This window comes from Ambystoma mexicanum, chromosome 5q, assembly GCF_040938575.1.
Source record: "Ambystoma mexicanum isolate Mex_15411 chromosome 5q, UKY_AmexF1_1, whole genome shotgun sequence".
Taxonomy (NCBI): Eukaryota; Metazoa; Chordata; class Amphibia; order Caudata; family Ambystomatidae; genus Ambystoma; species Ambystoma mexicanum.
Window position 1 is genome coordinate 118,083,401 of NC_090933.1, and position 18,476 is coordinate 118,101,876.

Sequence of the window (18,476 nt, forward strand, 5' to 3'; positions counted from 1 at the left end):
AGTGGCCAATGGACTGACTCATTAATCCACTCAGACAGAATTCCCCTCTCATGACAGGTTACAGGCAAAGAGGAAATCCAGGGACTAGGATGGGGCAGCAGAGCGCCCCCAGTTTTCCCTCTGCACCTCCCTGTGATATTCATGTCCATAGTGTACAGCACCAGAACATATATCTCAGAGGCATGAAGAATAGGGCCAACTATTATCACAATCTGTAGGAAACAAAGTTGACGGGAGTAGACCCAGTGAAAATCAACCTCAGGAAGGGTCTCTCCTCAATGCCACACACACGTAAGGCTCAACTGATGCATCTCTGGGCAAATCGGGATTCAATTAAGAGCACACTTCAGGTGCACAAAGCCAAAGTATTTCTCAAAATGGGCCTCTATGGGACTACAGCGGTAGTCGAGAAGCTGCATAAGTTGGAGAAGCATTGATGAAGAGCCTGAAGTATGAAAGCCAGATAGGCTATATTATAGGAAAAATGAAGAACACAGGGTGGATGTGTCAAGTGGGACACGCTGTAGCGGGGTTAAGGCTTGCAAGAAAGGTCAGAATAAGGTTCCTGCTGGGGGTCTTGACCAAAAGGCATGCAGGAGCCAGATCCTGAGGAGAAGGAGCAAGGGAGTAGCCCAGTGTGGATCCTAGTGCATAGACTAGTGATAGCTGTAAAACCACTAGAGCTCAACTAAGGAAGATAGGAGTTTATGAGAACCTAATCTTAGCAAGTGGCAGGCTCAAATCCAAGACTGCAACCTTTGGCTGTGGGATTATAATTACCAGAGCCTGACAAACATCCAGGCAGAGGAGAAGAACATCCCATCAGAAAGGGTGAAATCTACAGGTTCTTGCCCCAGTAAAGCAGGAAAAGATCCCTTTGGCAGGGGATGGACAGCGAATAGGTCTGTCCCAGAAAGAACAGCATGAGCCCTCTAGGGAAAAAGGGGACCACTACATGGTATTTGCTGATTAGCACTATATCACGGCTATAGAGTCCTGGTAGAGTACTCACCATTGGGATCCTCTGCCAAGGCCAGGTCAAGGGGTGTGCACGGGAAGTTACAACTCCCTGAGACCGAGTGTTTTTAAAGATGCTTTCCTGCATGCAAACTCACAGGAACAATGTGGATTAAAGCAGGGACTGGACAACAGACTCAGGATGTTAGATCCTCTTAGCATTGACACTCACCTAGTCTCTTTGTCCTAACATGTTTGGTTGAGAAATCTCCCTACTTTTGTTAATTATTAATTCCCTTAAGTCCTGCAGAGGTTTGTCTCACCCCACACCGACTATAGAACACCGACTATAGCAACATAAGGCTAGGGGAACCCAACCAGGGACACCAGAGTATCCAAGAACAGGAACTCAAAAGGGTGGGATGAGAAATTCCTTAAAGTCTTTGTAGCTGTCCATATAAACCCAAAGACATACTGTTTGCTGGGTAGTTCAACTTGGGGCTAGATGAGGATCTTTTGTTGGTTCAGATACTCCATCCTGCCAAGAATACTTTTTCTATTTGTTTTACAACCCTTTCCTTGTGAACCTTAACACTATTGTTTAATTCTGAATACATGTTTATATTCTTCATCCATGTGGATAATATGCATGTTTCACGGAGCGTGGTTGAGCGGGTCAATGGAAGGTGGTCTCCCTGAGAGCCGCCGACAGAATGGCAGATCAAATGGCTCACTGACCCATTCCTGGGAGCACCAGAGCCCTGTGTGATGAATCTGGCAATGTCATCACGGCTTCTGTTGGGAGAACCTCCCATTGTGTGGCCAGGGTGAGGCAGACACTTTATGATCCAAACCATGGGGGTGGCCATTTGAGGGAGGATCACACAAGGGGAGACAACCATCATGGTTTTACGGGTGACTTGCCAGGTGAGACATGTTATCCCCCTTTCCGTTTTTAGAAATACACCGTCTATTCCTCATGCCTTGATGGCATAGTGTACTGACTGCATTCCACCAACTATGAGACCTATTGGTAATACCTTTCAATGTTCTGTACATAGCATACCAAGAACTTCCTATAAGTCCCACACATGTAGAAATACTGGGACATGGAGGCTGGATGGAGCAGTGAGGATCAACAAGAACGAAAAGCACACAACGCACTCTAGTGGTTGCGAGGGTGTAATAGGTTCCGGGATATTTAAAATTCTTACCCAGCAAAGTGAAGAGAGAAGCTGCTTGGCAAGTTTTGGCCTCTCCATGCTGACCGAGGGACTGTTGATCCAAGATGTCCATGGAGCCAGCCGGCTCAGGGGGAAGGCAGAAGATGGATGACTAAGAGCCGGTTCGCCGTGTGGAAACCGTGGAAGAAAGGAGAGAAGAGAATTCCTCACGGCCACGGGAACCTGGGAGCAACCACAATGCCACCCAAAGACCCAGAGAGGTTTAGGAGGCAAGCCGGTGCTGCGAAGGACATGGAAGCCGCCAGACGAAGCCAGCGAGTCTGCAAGGTGGAGATGGGACACCACACTGCATTTAGCGCCGAGGTACAGCAGAACACCACGAGAAGCAGATGCGTCCCACAGTTGGGAATTGGGACCCTGTGGCGCTTCGACAACACTGACAAAGAAGAATAAAGGAAACTGGAATACATGTGATGGAATAGGAGACCTGATATTATCAGAAAAAGACTAAGAATAAATGTGAGAAATATACAAGTTTGCAAATGTGAAAAGTAAATCACATATAAAGCCCTGGCAGGAGAGTATACCAGGCACAGACAAGTTTATAAGTGTGTAAAGCAAATCACATAAAAAACTCTAGCAGGAGACAATACAAGGCCAGCCAAGGTTACAAATGTGTAAAGCAAGTCACAAAGCCTAGGCAGGAAACTATACCAGGCATAGTCACGTTTGCAAGTGTATAATGCAGATCAAATTAGGAAGACCTGGCAGAAGAATGCGTCAGGCAAACTCAAGTTTGGGAGCAAAGTTATATAAAGGTGAAAAGAAAACCAGACAAGGATGTACACCAGGTATCCTACAAAGTTGAGACCTATACCCTAGTTGCTTTGGGTACAATGCTTTTTTTGTTGTTGACCAAAGAACTCCAAGGAAGATTGGTGCTCTTATAAGTTTGAAGTACCTTGAAGAGAAATCAAGGGAAACGAGACATTTCCAGGAACTGTGAACACTATCTAAGTAGATACAAAATTGAGTGAAATGGTTAAGAAAGTTCTTGCAGGGAAGTATACAAGGCAAAGTCAAGTCTGTAAAGTAAACTGCAAACATCTAGAGGAGGGAGTGATCTTCTGGAGTTGTACGACATTCATTTATCCTGTTGAATTTTATTTTAATGGAAAGAAACCTTATGAAGGAAGACTGAACACTATTGCAGTGAGAGCCTTTTTTTAAAGTTATCCCTTTCATTGAACTTGAACATTTATGCTCTTTTCAAAACCAAAGACATTACCCTTAGCACGTTACATTCTAAACGTAACTCTGAGGGCTAGGATAGGACCTTGAACACAGGACATCTTATTTTTGGACATCATGACATTGGACAGACCCTTAGTTTTGGTTGATGTAGGGAAATACCTCTTAGAGTAGGGATAGTGAGGACTTTTTCCTACCCCTTTTATATTGAACAGCTGGGGTACCCGGCATTGCCCTTCGCATTCCCAAAAAATGATCAAATAATGGAAGAACAGTAATTTTTCACCCCCTGCCTTACACATTAAAAGAAAAGAACTGCCAAAAATCAAATAATAGATGATTGTAAAAACAGTATTTTCTCATTTCACAAATAAAAACATTTCAAATTCTGAAAAACACCACAGAAACTTGAATTGAAATTTCTCACAAAAGTGCTGTTTGGTAGACAATGTTTTTGATTTTTCCATCTGGAGAAAAGATGAACAGATTATTTGGTGTTTCAACTCTGGAGCAAGCAACAAAGTTGTCTGTGAGCAAAGCATGGGGCCTCCAAGTTGATTCCAGCAACCTTCAGTGATTGTCCTTGTGCTTTGGTGATTGACATTGCGAAGGCAAGTCGAATTGGGAAATGTAGACGTTTGAAGTGAAATGGTAAATCAGTTGGGATCAGAGGAATTTTTGGTATGAATACGTCTTCCCCCTTTGAAAATTCTGTCAGAATGGTGGCTTCAATGATGTGAGGAAAGAGGTTTTTGACGCAGTGCAGAGTGCCATTGCACATATTTGGTGATTCCAGGTTTCTGAGGAGAATGATGGGTGCCCCAATCTTCAAGAGCAGGTTGTGGGATGGGATGTCTGGTGGCTCCAGTGAATTCAAAAACTCTGTTGGGTAAAAGACAGTTTGAGCTGCTTCAGTGACTGTCAATTGACTTGTAGAATTTCACATCTCCAGGTAGTGAGTTTTTTCATTTGAGCATTGATGTCATTAACACTGACATTTTTGGGAGAAGGATTACTCGCTCACACGGCCATTTGTGGTTTTCAAAGTGCAGCTGGATGTTTGGGAATACCTTTGATTTCAGTTCTTCAATGGACTTCAGGATGTTGCAAAAGTTATTTGGGAACGTGATGAATCCTGTTTCAGGGTCAGATGGAGTTTTGCCTTAGCCCAAAAGAAGCAGCTGTTGGCCACTTGTAACATCTCTCAACAGGTGAACTCCAGTGTTAGGGGATAGGGACATTTTCCTGACAAATCTCCAGAGACAGAATGCTTTCATCATATGATCAATGGGTTTCTGTGATTCTTTGAAGGTTGTTTCATTTCGTGTTGCAGCGTTCAAATCTATCTCCCACCATAACAATGACAACTTCATCAATTGTAGGAGCATTGTACCTTCTTTCATGTTCTCCCCTTGGGGTTTTGTCTGCTCTGACCAAAACTTTATAATCTTCTATTGGAATTTGTTCAAGTGCTGTCTTGAAAAGCTGAACATAGGCATTGTTTTCATGGAGAAACAATGTATTGACGAACAACAGCAATGTTGGAACACCTCTGTTTTGTCTCAGTGGTCATCTCACCCATAAAGTAGATTTGGAGAAATGTTGGCTCTTGGTTTGGAGGCGGGAGTAAAGATCCAGCTCGATGGTAGACTTGTCCCTGACTTTGAAAGTTGGCATAAAGCCTGGTTCTCGAATTTCCTGAGTTGTGCCAAAAGATGTCATTTGAAAGCATGAATTGTACTTTCTGATGTTTTCCAGGAAATGTTTTGATGTAGGTGTGGTCCCCAACATAAATCTTCCTAAAGGATCAGGAGGAGGGCAGAGAGGAGTTAGTTTGACTTTCCCCATTGAGCAACACATTCCTGGTGGCTCTTCCTTCCATTTGTATGCTCCACAATGAGTGCAAATGGTTTCCATGCTTCCAATCACAACATTTGGATGCATATACTAATTGTGATTTACATCATAAGAAAATGCTGCTCTTTTTAAACCCCTCTGCATATCATTTGCCCTGATGGTTGTGGCTCTTGTCCTCATATTAGCAAGGCGTGCTTCAGTTTGGTCTTGTTTCTCATATGCCCTGGAGGAAGTGGCCATTGTCCTCATGTTAGCAAGTCTTGCTTTGGTTTGCTCTGACATCTCATGTGCCCTGGAGGTTGTTGCTCTTGGTGGAGAACATGACGCTGGTGGCCCAGTTGGGCTCAGGATGTCTATGGTGAAGGACTGGCCTAGTGCGCCCCATACAGGCAGGAAAGAAAGTACACCAGAACATGACCAAACACAGTAAACTGGGGAGGGCCACAGAGATTACCATGATGCTGCAACACCAAGACAGGGGTAAGAAACAGGAATCTATAGAAGCCACAGTGCTCGCTGCAGTAGACATCAGCAGGACCTGGGGTTGCTGACCACCAAATAAGATCCTCAGAACCTGGTCGGGGAAATTAAAAAGGAATTCCAAAGCGGAATAGCTGAGCTTTCGACCAAAATAGTGACACTTGATAAACAGATGGACGAAGTCTAGCACCACGTAGAGGAAGCGGGAAAATGGCTGCATGTGAGCAATGTTACGAAACAGCAGAGCTAACTAAACCCTTGGACGAACTGGAAGCAAACCCTCCAAAACAAGTAAGAAGATGCTGAAAATAAATCTTGCAGAAATAACATCAAATTGAGAGGTGTACCAAGGTCATTGCTGGACAGCGAATTGAAAGGGTTTGTTCAAGAACTGTTCTGTTTGTTACTGGAAATGGACGTGTGAGCTAAAGTGGAACTGGACCGGACTCTCAGACCATGATACAATAACCCACTCAGACCAAATCTCCCGCCAGACATACTCACTAGGGTGCAATATTACTCCTTAAAGGAAAAGAAATGATGACGGTGACACAGGGCTTAACAACATTAAGCTTCCAAGGCACTACGATAAAAGTATTTAAAGATCTCGCTTCGGCCACTATTATGAAAAGCAGAACCCTATGGCCTGTTACGACCTGGCTGCGCGAGGGGAACAAAACCTAAAAATAGGGTTTCCTAGTACAGTAATCTTTACCCAGGAAGGTAGCAAATTGGCAATTACGAAAGTGGAAAATGCAGAAAGCATGCTGATACCGAATGACATGACTAACATGGATGACCCTTCCCCAGGCTACAAAACCATTATATTAAAAAAAGACAGTCATAAGGGGGTGGACTCAAACGCAGCGGAACAACATCAGATATGGTCAAAGGTTGGGAAGGCCAGCAAGAACTTGGCAAAGAAGGAATCGGAGTACTTCCTAGATTAGGATAAAATGATACCTGGTGGAGTGGGGTATATTTGGGCTTGAAGCAGCGTACTATGTGTCGGAGTAGCGGTATCAACCGGCGTTGCACGGGTTTGTAGCTACATACACGTGGGGTTCTGCTATATCCTTGTGTATGTTATAGTGTGTTCTAACTTCCAATTTTTGAAAAATCGCAAAATCGTCAATCTCCTGAAATCGCCTATACTGATAACATAAGGACGGACCCTGCACCATCACTGAGCAGGGCGCATGGGTCGGGTTAGTCAAATTTCACCATCGCCAGTACACCCCAGACTGGTATGCCGACCTTGGTTCCTTACTTCCTATTTTTTTTTAAGTTGCAAAATCTGCAATCGCCCGAAATCACCTATACTGATAGCACAGGGTCAGACCTCAACCTGAGCAGGGCGAATGGGTAGGGATGGTCAGATTTTACAATCGCCAGTACACCCCAAACTGGTATGCTAACCTCGGTCCCAAACTTCAGGCCACCAACTGTAATGGGGCTGGAGCCAACAATCGCAAAATCGGCAGTCTTCTGGAATTGCCCATAATGATCGCACAGGGCCGGACCCCACCCTGTGCAGGGTGTACCGGTGGGGTTGGTCAAATTTCACTATCGCCAGCTCCCCCCAGACTAGTATGCTGGCACTGGGCCAAAATTTCAGCCCGCCAACCTTTATGGGGCTGGAGCCAATTCCAAACATACAAACAAACTTTTAGAAATCTATAGATTTGTTGGCTCTGTGGGCATGGTCATCGGGTGGGCTTCTGTACCAGAGAAGGATGGAACTATCAATAGTTAACTAACTCTGACCCCTGTGGCTTATCGATGAAACAATCAATATTGTTTGGATGGGGACAAGTTGGGGGAGGTGGAAATTGTGATGGGGGTGGTGGAAATTGTAATGGGGGTGAACATTGTTCAAATGTTTGAAATTTGTAGCTATGGTGGAACAGAGCTAAGTAATATAAGGCATCAAGGTATGCGAGAGCAGAAGGCACTAGATGACTGGCGGAGAGAATGCAATTGACAAAACCTCAGAGATTGGGGCAGTCCGAAATGGTACGGTACTCATGACAACCCTTAATGTACGGGGCCTTAACTCCCCGGCTAAATGTAAATCCACAATGCAAAGGCTAGCCGATAAAGAAATATCAATTGCAAACACATCTGTGTCCCCAGGATGAAAACATATTGTACAATAGACTGTTTCCCACGCACTTTCTGGCCTCTAATGATACAAACAGGGGGGGGCATGGGAATTGTAGGGGCTAGGGCATCCCACTCATGAAGATTGCTACTGTGAAACACCCTGCTTGAAGGTATATGAGAATTAAGGGCATGCTATTTGGCCACTTATTTACATTGGTATCATTGTATGCCCCAAACGAATGACAAGGGGACTTCCTGCTACAATTTCTATCTGATATGACAACATTTGTAGAGGGAAAGGTTGTCCTAGGGGAAGATTTTAATTTGGTCCCTGACCCGATGTGAAATAAAACACATGCCCCCACATCGCTTGACTTCAGAAACACCCTGATCCTAGCTAGATTACTTCGAGACATGAATATAATTGATATATGAAGACACATACATGAAGGCGCCTGGGATTACACACATTACTCATACGTTCACAGAAGCTTTTCCAGGATAGATTTATTCCTGGTCTTCCCTACTCTAGAACCGCCCATCCCTAATGTCCCTATAGGGCCTGTATACTATTGGATCATGCACCTGTGAAAATAGACCTTGCTGTGCCGATGGTTGCGCCAACTGTCATACCCCGTTGGAAACTGTGATCCGATTCAGAGAGATCCCATCCTACAACAGGAGATGGTGTCAGTCATTGACAACTATTTTGCCGAAAACTTGGGTGAGCACAGTTCGCCAGCGGTGATCTGGGACAATGAGGTCAGTGGTCAGGGAGAGTTCACTGTACGTATGGCAGAGTTCAGCAAGACACATAAGAACCATAGAGAGAAGTTGGAGAAGGAGATCCAGGCCTGTGAAATAGAACATAAATACATGTAGGGAGGATTGGTCCAAAAGACCCCCCTCCCCTGCATCTTCTCCCCCGGTGAGGCCCATGGCTCGTCAGGGGTCCCCTCCCTACCACGAGGGCCCAGGTGGTGGATGGGTCACTGGCCGAAGACATTGACCAAACCTGCTGAATTTAGCTAGGCCTCGGAAACCATTTTGTCTAATAAAGATGGTTTGAGCCCTGCGCACCACAGCATGGCCCCCACCTTTGGAGAGTTTCAATTATTCCTGTGGCCACAGCTCTCTGGCAGATCCGCTGAGAGCCCGTTCCCACGAACAAGACGGACATGAGCTAGTGTTAGATACCAACACTGTAACATTTCACCTTCCGCAGTGTATCGCTGTTCCCAGCATGACCCGGCCAGCAGGGCCTGGGTGGAAAAAGAACTGTAAAATGGTCCTCTGATAAAAGCAAAGTTCCCAAATACGAATGAGAAGACCACTTGTGATGAAAGCGTTCTGTCCACAACCTCTCTGATTAAAAAACCTGTAAAATGTATAAACATGGCAGAATGTGTGCTCATATGACATTAGGAATGAAGCACCCACATACCCGCAGTTATGTGCAAATAGTAAAAGCGTCCCGGGGCTTTTCGTGTTATGTGTTTCGTTGAAAAGATTGCACCCCACGGTCCCGCGCCATAACCAAACTAATGCTGCTAGAGTGCAAAGAAAGACAAATGCATCATATGTGTGTGTCCAGGCCCACTATGTACCGCTGCCGTCAGTCTCATTGGCGGGTTGTTTCTGCGTGGTCCACCAACCTTACTACTACCTCACTTATCGCGCATGTATAAGCATATAACAAAATGGTGTAGTTGTTAAAAACATAGTGTACAAGTGATGTGCTCGAATTGGCCATATGGATGGCACTAGCAATGTTAAAACGTGAGCTTTGGAAAGACTCAATGAGTATTGTATATTATTTGAATGTCTATGCTTCTTCCACCTAAAATCGGCAACACACAAGGAAAATACCTTTGTGAGCACATGCAAGGCCATTCCCCCTTCCCCCCAGTGAAGCCTGCCAGACGAAAAAGCAGAGGCCTGTGCCGCGCTGCTCCACCTCCCCCAACTCGGCTGGAGCCACTTCAAAGATTTGTAGTCCCCCCCCCCCCCCCCGCAGCACCCAAGGCCACGGCCTGCCACCTGAATTATTTACAACCCAGCAGTAAACCCCGGCCTGAAAACATAGATCCAGAGGCGTCCTTTCTTAGGCTCCATGACCCACTGGCTCACCTTAGGTTAATGGCCCCTTGTAAAATTAGGACACCTAATATTATGGCAACATTACAGAAACGCATCCATAATGGCTCCTAACAAGACATGATGACATGGACCGCATGTCCCATGCCCCGAGACCCAACCCCACGACCTACGATACCCGGTCAACAGGACGATGGTAACCATGTATTGATGAATTGCCAACAGACCCGCTCTAGGTGCATTCCTCCTGTGTTGCATTAACCTGTAGAATAACCTATTGGAAGATTTACCAGAGAAGATAATATTGCAATGGTTGAATGACTGCGGTGTGCGTGGCCCTAGGGCAGAAAGTCAGGAAAGACATTCATCTCTGACACTGGCCACAGTTGGCACAACACCACCGCCCGGATTAACCCAGCGGACCTGCCAGGCCCAGTCCAACCCACGAGGGTAACCAGTGTTGTCCTCCAGCCACGGCAAACCACATTGCAGCAGCACCTATAGCTAGTCGTCACCACCCAATCCCCACAAACTTGTGCCCCCTATAGTGTGTAGGTTCTTATGACGTTTTTTGTAAATATATACGCCTGTCTTTGCTATTGTCAGACAGAGCGCTCTCGGAGTTTGCAGAGTCCTTTGCATGCCCTATTTGTTTGATAAACTCCCATTTACGCTCACCCGCACTTTGTCTTGGCCTTATTCCCATCCTGGGAGAGTCCATTATTGTCTCTCATTGTGGGGAGGATCGTGCTAGCTGGGGACGCTCGCCTTCAGTGGTGACCCCGAAAGCGTGATTATTATTTTTCTCCTAATATATATATATATATATATATATATATATATATATATATATATATATATATATATATATATATATCCCTACCGCCCCCATTGGCACGAAAATCTCCGGTCGAAAAGGGATACGCACGGTGCGCCGGCTCCGGGAGGCTGCCCGCCAACGATGACCAGTACGCTCAGAAGTGCGCACTCAACAGAGAGAGGGTACGGGATCCCGGTTGAAAAATCCCCTTTGAGTACCGCAACACTGCCTGGACGGACCCAGTTTCGGAGACTCTTGGTTCAAGACGGGCACGTGAGTATTAAGTGCGAGCGACCATAAAGGGAGTAGGGGAGGAAATATAGGACAGGGAATGAGGCTGGTTGAAAGGGGGGCACTTTGGGTCTACTAAGGACCATCCTAAACTTTCTTTGCTTTTTCTTTGCATATGGCCATTAGGATTAAGAAGTGAACAGAGATAAAGAGACGGGAACCTAGCTCCGCGAGGGGGTGGAAGGCGGCGCCGCAAAGTGCTATCTTGACTAGTACTGGGAATATATGAAGAAGTGGAAAATGAGATAAAGGTGTCTGGTAAAGGAAGACACGGAGAATACATTAGTGACTGCTATTCTTTTCTTTAGGTTTATGGGAAAATAAAGTGGGTTAGTACGAACAAAGATATAATCTAAGTAGAAAAACAATTTTACATTAAAATTAGGAAACAAATATATATCAGAGTAAGACGGACAGGGACAGCTGGCAAGGGAGGAAAGGGATGACAAACTGAGCTGTGAATAGAGTGCTGCCTATGGGTGTGTAAGCATCGTATGTGTCAGAACATATTTGTTATAATGAGTGTGTAAAAGTGGTCAGAAATGCATAATTATGGTATGGTCATGGTAAGTGTGACCAGAAGAAATATCACAAAGAAGAGAGTAAAGTGGTGAAGTGAGTGTTTACTTTTTTGATTTATTTGGTAACATTGTCAAAATTACTGATGGTTTTCTCTTGTACGTGCCCCCAAAGAGGATAGAATAGAGGTTGTGCACAGCCATTCTCATAGTGTACAGGGGGAGGGAAAATACGCAGGTCCCCACGATTCAGTAAGACATAAATGCGCAAACTTACAAGGTGATACGTTTATATTGAGATATCGAGAAATATAGAGATACAACAGTATCGAGAGAGTACGAAGTATGGGGGCAGAAACACCCTTATCACATATTTGTAAGAACCTACCCGGGTACGCGGAACGGATTAAGAAATATCATGATCAGTGGATCACAGAGTTGAAGGGGGAGGTATTACCTCAGATATGGCCCGAAGAGGGATCATTTGACAAGAGTGTCCTAGATATGGTAGCCACATGCATTTGTTTGAAATACAAGGGGAAGCAGCTACATAATAGGAGAGAAATATTAGACCTATGGAGACTGTTTGAAGAGATACCCCCGCCTAAGACAAGGGAATTAGATCCTGATCTACCATCTACCACTACCAATCCACTAATGATACCAAAGGATGATAAGGTATTGCCAGAAGAGGAGCCACCGATAGAGGTAACTAGGTTGTACCCAATACTAAATAAGCCAGTGCCCGCAGAGGGATACAGTGACCCAACTTATGTACCCCCAACGACAACTACTACCACTCAAGGGCCAACAGCACCCCCACCATATGAGAGTCATAGGGAACGAGAGCAGGTAAGTACACCAAGGGTGGACATAGAGAAATTAACAGGAGATTTAGAATCCAGGCTCTCTATAGCCAAAGATGAGCTCTCGAGGATAAAAAGCATATGTGAGCGGACTGCACTTAATACAGCTAGATCAGAGCCTGCATCCAGAGCGCAGAGTGAGAATAGAACATTTGAAGAAGGGTGGAAAAAAGGAGAGATACTGTTTAGGATACAGGAAGAACCGACACGAATAATTGAACTAGAGGGAAGAGAGGGGTGTACTGATGACGAAGAGAGGCCCACAGGAGGCAGAGAGGAGCTACTATGCGATATAGGGGATGAGTTAGAAGAAAGTGAAAGGCTAAATATGGCAATGGGAGGGGGAAGCGAAGGTTTGGATGGCGCATGCTCAATGCGAACGATGGATGAGTGGACATGGCGACTAAGGAACAGGTTGGGAAAAATGGCATTGTTAGGAAAATCAGGAATGAAGGTGAGTACAGATACAACGACAAAGGGAAAGTTGCAGCTCCCACTAATACACAGGGGAGGAGGGAGGCCGAATTATATCCCCTGGGCTCAGATGGATAAGGCCAATTTGTTAAAGTTATTGCCCCCGTTATCAGGAGGGGCAAGCAAGTGGATATATGCCTTTGAGAAACACACAGCCGGGGTACCTCTAGCAATAGGCGACGTGAAAAGTTTGCTAGTATCAGCAGTTGGGGATCAGGCTGACAGAGTATGGGTAAAAGCTGGCTTCCCGGGAGTAACGTTAGACTGCGATCGCCATGATGGTGCCTCTTTCAACACAGTACGTGCCAGGGTGTGGGATGCCTTGCGGGAAACGTTTCCAGATACCCCAGATTTGCAGTCAGTAATGCAATGTACAATGAATGATGGGGAAGATGCTATGGATTACATTTTTCGGCTCCAAGAGATGTGGAGAGCAGAAACGGGCACGCCCTGGTATCAATCAACATCATTATTCTACTTCATAATAAAGAGGGGGCTCCCAAAAGAAGTGCAAAAAGCACTTGACAAAATAGCAGGTATTGAAGCAAAAGGATGGGCCGAAATTCAGAGCATAATAGTTCACCACTGCAAACAAATAAAAGAGAGGGAAAAGGAGGTGGCGCAGAGAAGATTGGCAGACGAAGCGAAACTGGTACAAACAAAGCAGGTGAAGGTCGCTGCAGCAGTGGCCGCGCTCCCACACAGCAGGGAGGGAGATGAGGAGGAGGAGGGGCTGGTAGCAATACAAGGGAGGATGGCAACTAATTGGGCAGGAGCAGGGCAACAGCAGTGGAACGAGCAGGAGCAGAGTGGAGGTCCGCAGTGGCAGGAGTGGGCTCCTCGAGGGGGACGAGGTGGGTACAGGGGCCGAAGAGGAGGTGGACAAGGGTATGGGGGAATGGGAGGAAATGGATGGCAGGGTTCCAGAGGTGCGCAAGGGAGTTGTTGGAACTGCGGGAGGTGGGTACACTATTCCAGGGAGTGCAGAAGTAGACCAAACAACAGATTTCCAGAGGTAGAACATTATGGCCATCCTCATCCGGGGAGCCCATATGGTCTCCCAATGGGACAACAACAAAGGGACCCAGGGCAGGGGTACCCTGAGCAACGGCAGGCACACCAATACAGAACACAGAATCACCCACAGAACAATGACACTATGCACTACACCCCAGGCAACCCTTTCGCGACAACAGCAAATGGAGCCCCGGCACCAGCCCCCTATAGTGGCGTATCAGTGGTTTCAGGGAGTGTGTTCAACCAGGGGGGGGACAATGAGACACCCCGCATAGGACAGCCCACAGAGAACACTTGCGTGTCCTGTTCTATCTACCACCTACGATGCAGCAGAGGAACCATTGGTAGGGGCGCAGATAGGAGACAAGCAGTTTATATTCATGGTGGATTCGGGAGTGGAGAAATCATGTATTAGGGAGGGCCGGTTTCCGTTATCTAACCGGAAGTTAGAGACGCAGGGGTTCTCTGGGGCTGTAATTGAAGTTCCTTACACAGAAGCTTTGGATGTGACAGTGGGGGGTAAAACTGTAAAAACACCCTTATTGTATTATGAACATTCGCCAATAAACTTGCTAGGGAGGGACCTTCTTAGCAAACTCAACATGACAATATCATTCACGGAAAGAGGTATAGTGTGTTCGACACCAGGAATATGCCCATTACGTGTAATGCTGGTAGTACAGGCTCAAACAACTGCACCGGAAATACGTGGCCTGCCAGTGGACGAAAGAATGTTCATTGAAGGTTTAAAAACACTGGGCCAAGTAGTTCCTGAGCTAGAAAAGCTGGATTGGAGAATACCTGCGGAGTTCCTCTTCCGCCCAATAGTGCACCCAGACATAGCACCAGGATCAGTGGTATCCTTAGACTCGCATGCTGTACAGGTATCGGCGAAAAGGATCGCTGTGATTGGGATGGACATAGACGGGTGTGAATGGCGCACAGTACTGTGCATCAATGCCAACATTGCCCTGCGAGACTTAACTGATGAAGATCTCTTTTCCGATTTAGAAAGTGATGGCGAAATAATAATGGAAATAGCAATGCCTTGTGACATTTTGATTCAGGCTAGACAAATTCCCGTCCAGTTGATGGCAGTGGTGGGAACACCACCGTCATTTTTTGATGATGACATGCGACTGGTGCCAAACAATCTGTGGACAACAGGCTCCCATGATGTAGGGTTGTTGCATGGAGTAACACCAGTGATAATAAAGCTCAAACAAGGGGCGATTCTACCCCGAGTGAAACAATATCCATTGTCCCGCGAAGCTGAGGAAGGGATAAAACAGACAATAACTGCATTGCTAGCACAAGGAATAATAGTGCCTTCAAATTCCCCATGTAACACGTATCTACCCGATCAAAAAAGCAAAGGGAGGGGCTTGGAGGATGATCCAGGATTTACGCCCCCTAAATGACGTCATACAGAAAGAGTTCCCTTTGGTCCCGAACCCTGCATCAATTTTATGCAGTACCCCAAAAACGGCATCACATTTCACAGTGGTCGATTTGAAAAACGCATTCTTCTCCATCCCCTTGGCAGAAGAAAGCAGATACTTGACAGCATTTACACTAGGGGGCAAGAGATATGAACATTGCAGATTACCACAGGGATACTGTGAGAGCCCAAGCATATTCAACCGCATACTACACGAAGACTTGGGAAATTTATCAGTTGAAAGCACAATCATTCAGTACGTAGACTATTTGCTCGTCTGCGCACAGAATGAAGAAACATGCAGAAAAGATTTGGTAACACTCCTGTCACTGCTGGCAAATAAGGGGTACAAAGTGGACAAGGAAAAGCTACAATACTGTCACAGAAAGAAGTCCTGTACTTGGGACAGCTAATATCAAAAGACGGAAAAAGAATAATCCCTGACAGGGTAGAAGCAATAAGATCAGTAAGAGAACCCACAACAGTGAAAGAGATGCAGAAATTCTTGGGAATGTGTAACTAGTGTAGAGCATGGATATTAGATTATGCAGCCTACAACAGACCTTTTCTGCAAGCACTCAAGGAGGCACAACAAGAGAACAGGAAAATAGAATGGTCAGAAGAAATGAGCGCCTCATTCAAGTCGCTAAAAGAGTTGATTTCGAGTACTCCAGTACTCGCCAATCCTGATTATGAACGCAAATTTTACCTGTTCTCACACTGCAAGGGGACACTCATGACAGCTGTACTGACACAAAAGACTTCCCTAGGACACAAACCGTTGGTTTACTATAGTGGCACTTTGGATGCGGTGATGCAAGGACATTTCGCGTGCGAGCAATCGCTCGCTGCAGCCGCGTTCGCAATTGAGAAAAGCGCCACAATAGTAATGGGATGCCCTGTCACATTGTTTGTGGAACACTCATTATTTGCAATACTTGAGAGATCAAAAAGTACACTGACCACACAGCGAGCAACTGCCTATGAAATAATATTGTCCAGCGCCAATATCCATGTGGTACGATGCAGGACAGTGAATCCGGCAACATTCATTAAAGAAGCATGCACACTGGAGGACATGCAGGAACACGATTGTGCGACTTACACAGGGGAAAGAGGGGAGGACACAGTGGTGTGCGAGAATGCCCTGAGCGGGGGGAGGTGTACTTTGTAGACGGGTCAGCATCGATTGACATGGACACGGGAGAAAAACATGTGGGATTGGCAGTGGTGAGATTAGAAGAAGGCGAGTATGAGACACTTGTGCAGTACCGCCTCCCATCACATTTCTCAGCACAAGCAGCAGAACTCATGGCCTGAATAGAAGCATTACATGCAGCTAAAGGTTGTGCAGTAACAATATACACCGATTCAGCATACATGACGACAACAGTACATGGAGGTCTAGCAAGATGGGGGCGGAGGGCGTTTCGGAGAGCAGATGGGACACCAGTGCAACATGCAGAGTTGCTGAAGGAATTAATTGAAGCCCTAAAAGGTCCAACAGTGGTAGCAATAGTAAAGTGCCAAGCACATACGTCTAACACAGACGTTGTGTCTTGGGGAAACGCGGCAGCGGACACTGCTGCCAAGGAAGCCTCATACTTTGAGAAACATGAAACAGGTGAGTACGTGCTACAGCACAAGACAAACGAAGAGCTCCCAGAAGGATACAATGCGATGCCCAGATCACAAATACTAGAGCTGCAGGAAGGAGCAAGTGGTGATGAAAACATGATGTGGGAAAAACGAGGGTGCAGCCAATCATCAACAGACTTGTTATGGCGGCAGCACAACTCAGGGAAGGTAGTAATGCCGGTCAAACTATTAGAAATAGCATTCCAGCAATTACACTTTCCAGCACACAACACAAAACAACACATTGCAGCAGAGATACAAGAAGAGTGGTTCGTGCCCTGTCTCCAGGAGCACATATCAAGATTGACAATGGAGTGCACAACGTGCCAGATATACAACTCTGGAATGACATTACGTACACTCAGGGGAACAATTCCAAAACCGATAGGGCCATTCAGAGAACTACACATTGACTACGCCGACATGGGGGAAAGGTGTAATGGGGCACGCTACATGATTGTGGTTGTATGCCCATTTTCGAGATGGGTGGAAGCAGGCCCATGTGCACAACCTGATGCTAAAAGCACTGCAAAGTTCCTAGTAAGGGAAGTATTTCTGTGCTGGGGAATTTGTGACGTAATTCGCTCAGACAACGGCACTCACTTCGTGAACGAACTCTTCAAAAAAAGTGACGACATTATTGGGAATAAAACATAAATTGTGCTCGATTTATCATCCTCAAAGTAATGGCGTGGTAGAAAAGATGAATGGACTGTTAAAAGGGAGATTGTTGAAATTGTGCTTCTCATTAACGAAGAACTGGATTTACTGTTTGCCCCTTGCGCTGTTTGAGCTGAGAAATCAGCCAAGCAAGGACCACCATTTGTCCCCGCACAAAATCGTGATGGGGAGGCGAATGCACACAGCACACTCCCCACTGCGCCAACACTCAGACGAACACAGAAGCGCCGCAATATTGGGAGATGAGTTCACAGAATACTTGAAAAAGCTAACTAGGGCAGCGCGCGCAATATCAAAGCAGCTCTCACCACCATTCACAAGGGAAGAAGGGAACACTACAGAGTCCCTTACGGAACATGAAACACCGGTACAGCTGATGCCGGGAGAGTTCATTTATGTCCGGAGCTTTGTGCGCCGGTGGAATGCGCCACGGTTCCACAGACCATATGAAGTGGTATTTTGTACGCCTACGGCTGTAAAAGTAAGGGGACTCAAATATTGGGTACATTTGACGGATGTGCGAAAGGCATATAATAGTGTGCAGGAAGAGGTGGATGAGGGGGCACAGACAACAGCAAACAATACTGATGAAAATAATGAGTGAATGTGAGCATGTGTGTGGACGAAATGTACCCGACTGATAAAATTGTTAACGAGAACCATTATATTTGAGGTTATCTATAAAGATGAAAAGATTCAGAAAAAAAAAAAAAGGATTTATGTGTAAATAATAATGTTATGAAAATGTATAGTGTCTGCTCCCTTCTCTGTACATCCCAACCCCACTCCCCTACCCAA

General features: G+C 45.8%; 1 protein-coding gene across 1 annotated transcript in view; it reads right to left on the reverse strand.

The window, feature by feature from the left end:
- Positions 1-18,476, reverse strand: part of LOC138497282 (dynein axonemal heavy chain 5-like) — a 1,499,851-nt gene that overhangs the window by 948,209 nt on the left and 533,166 nt on the right. The gene's annotated exons all lie outside the window — the stretch shown is intronic.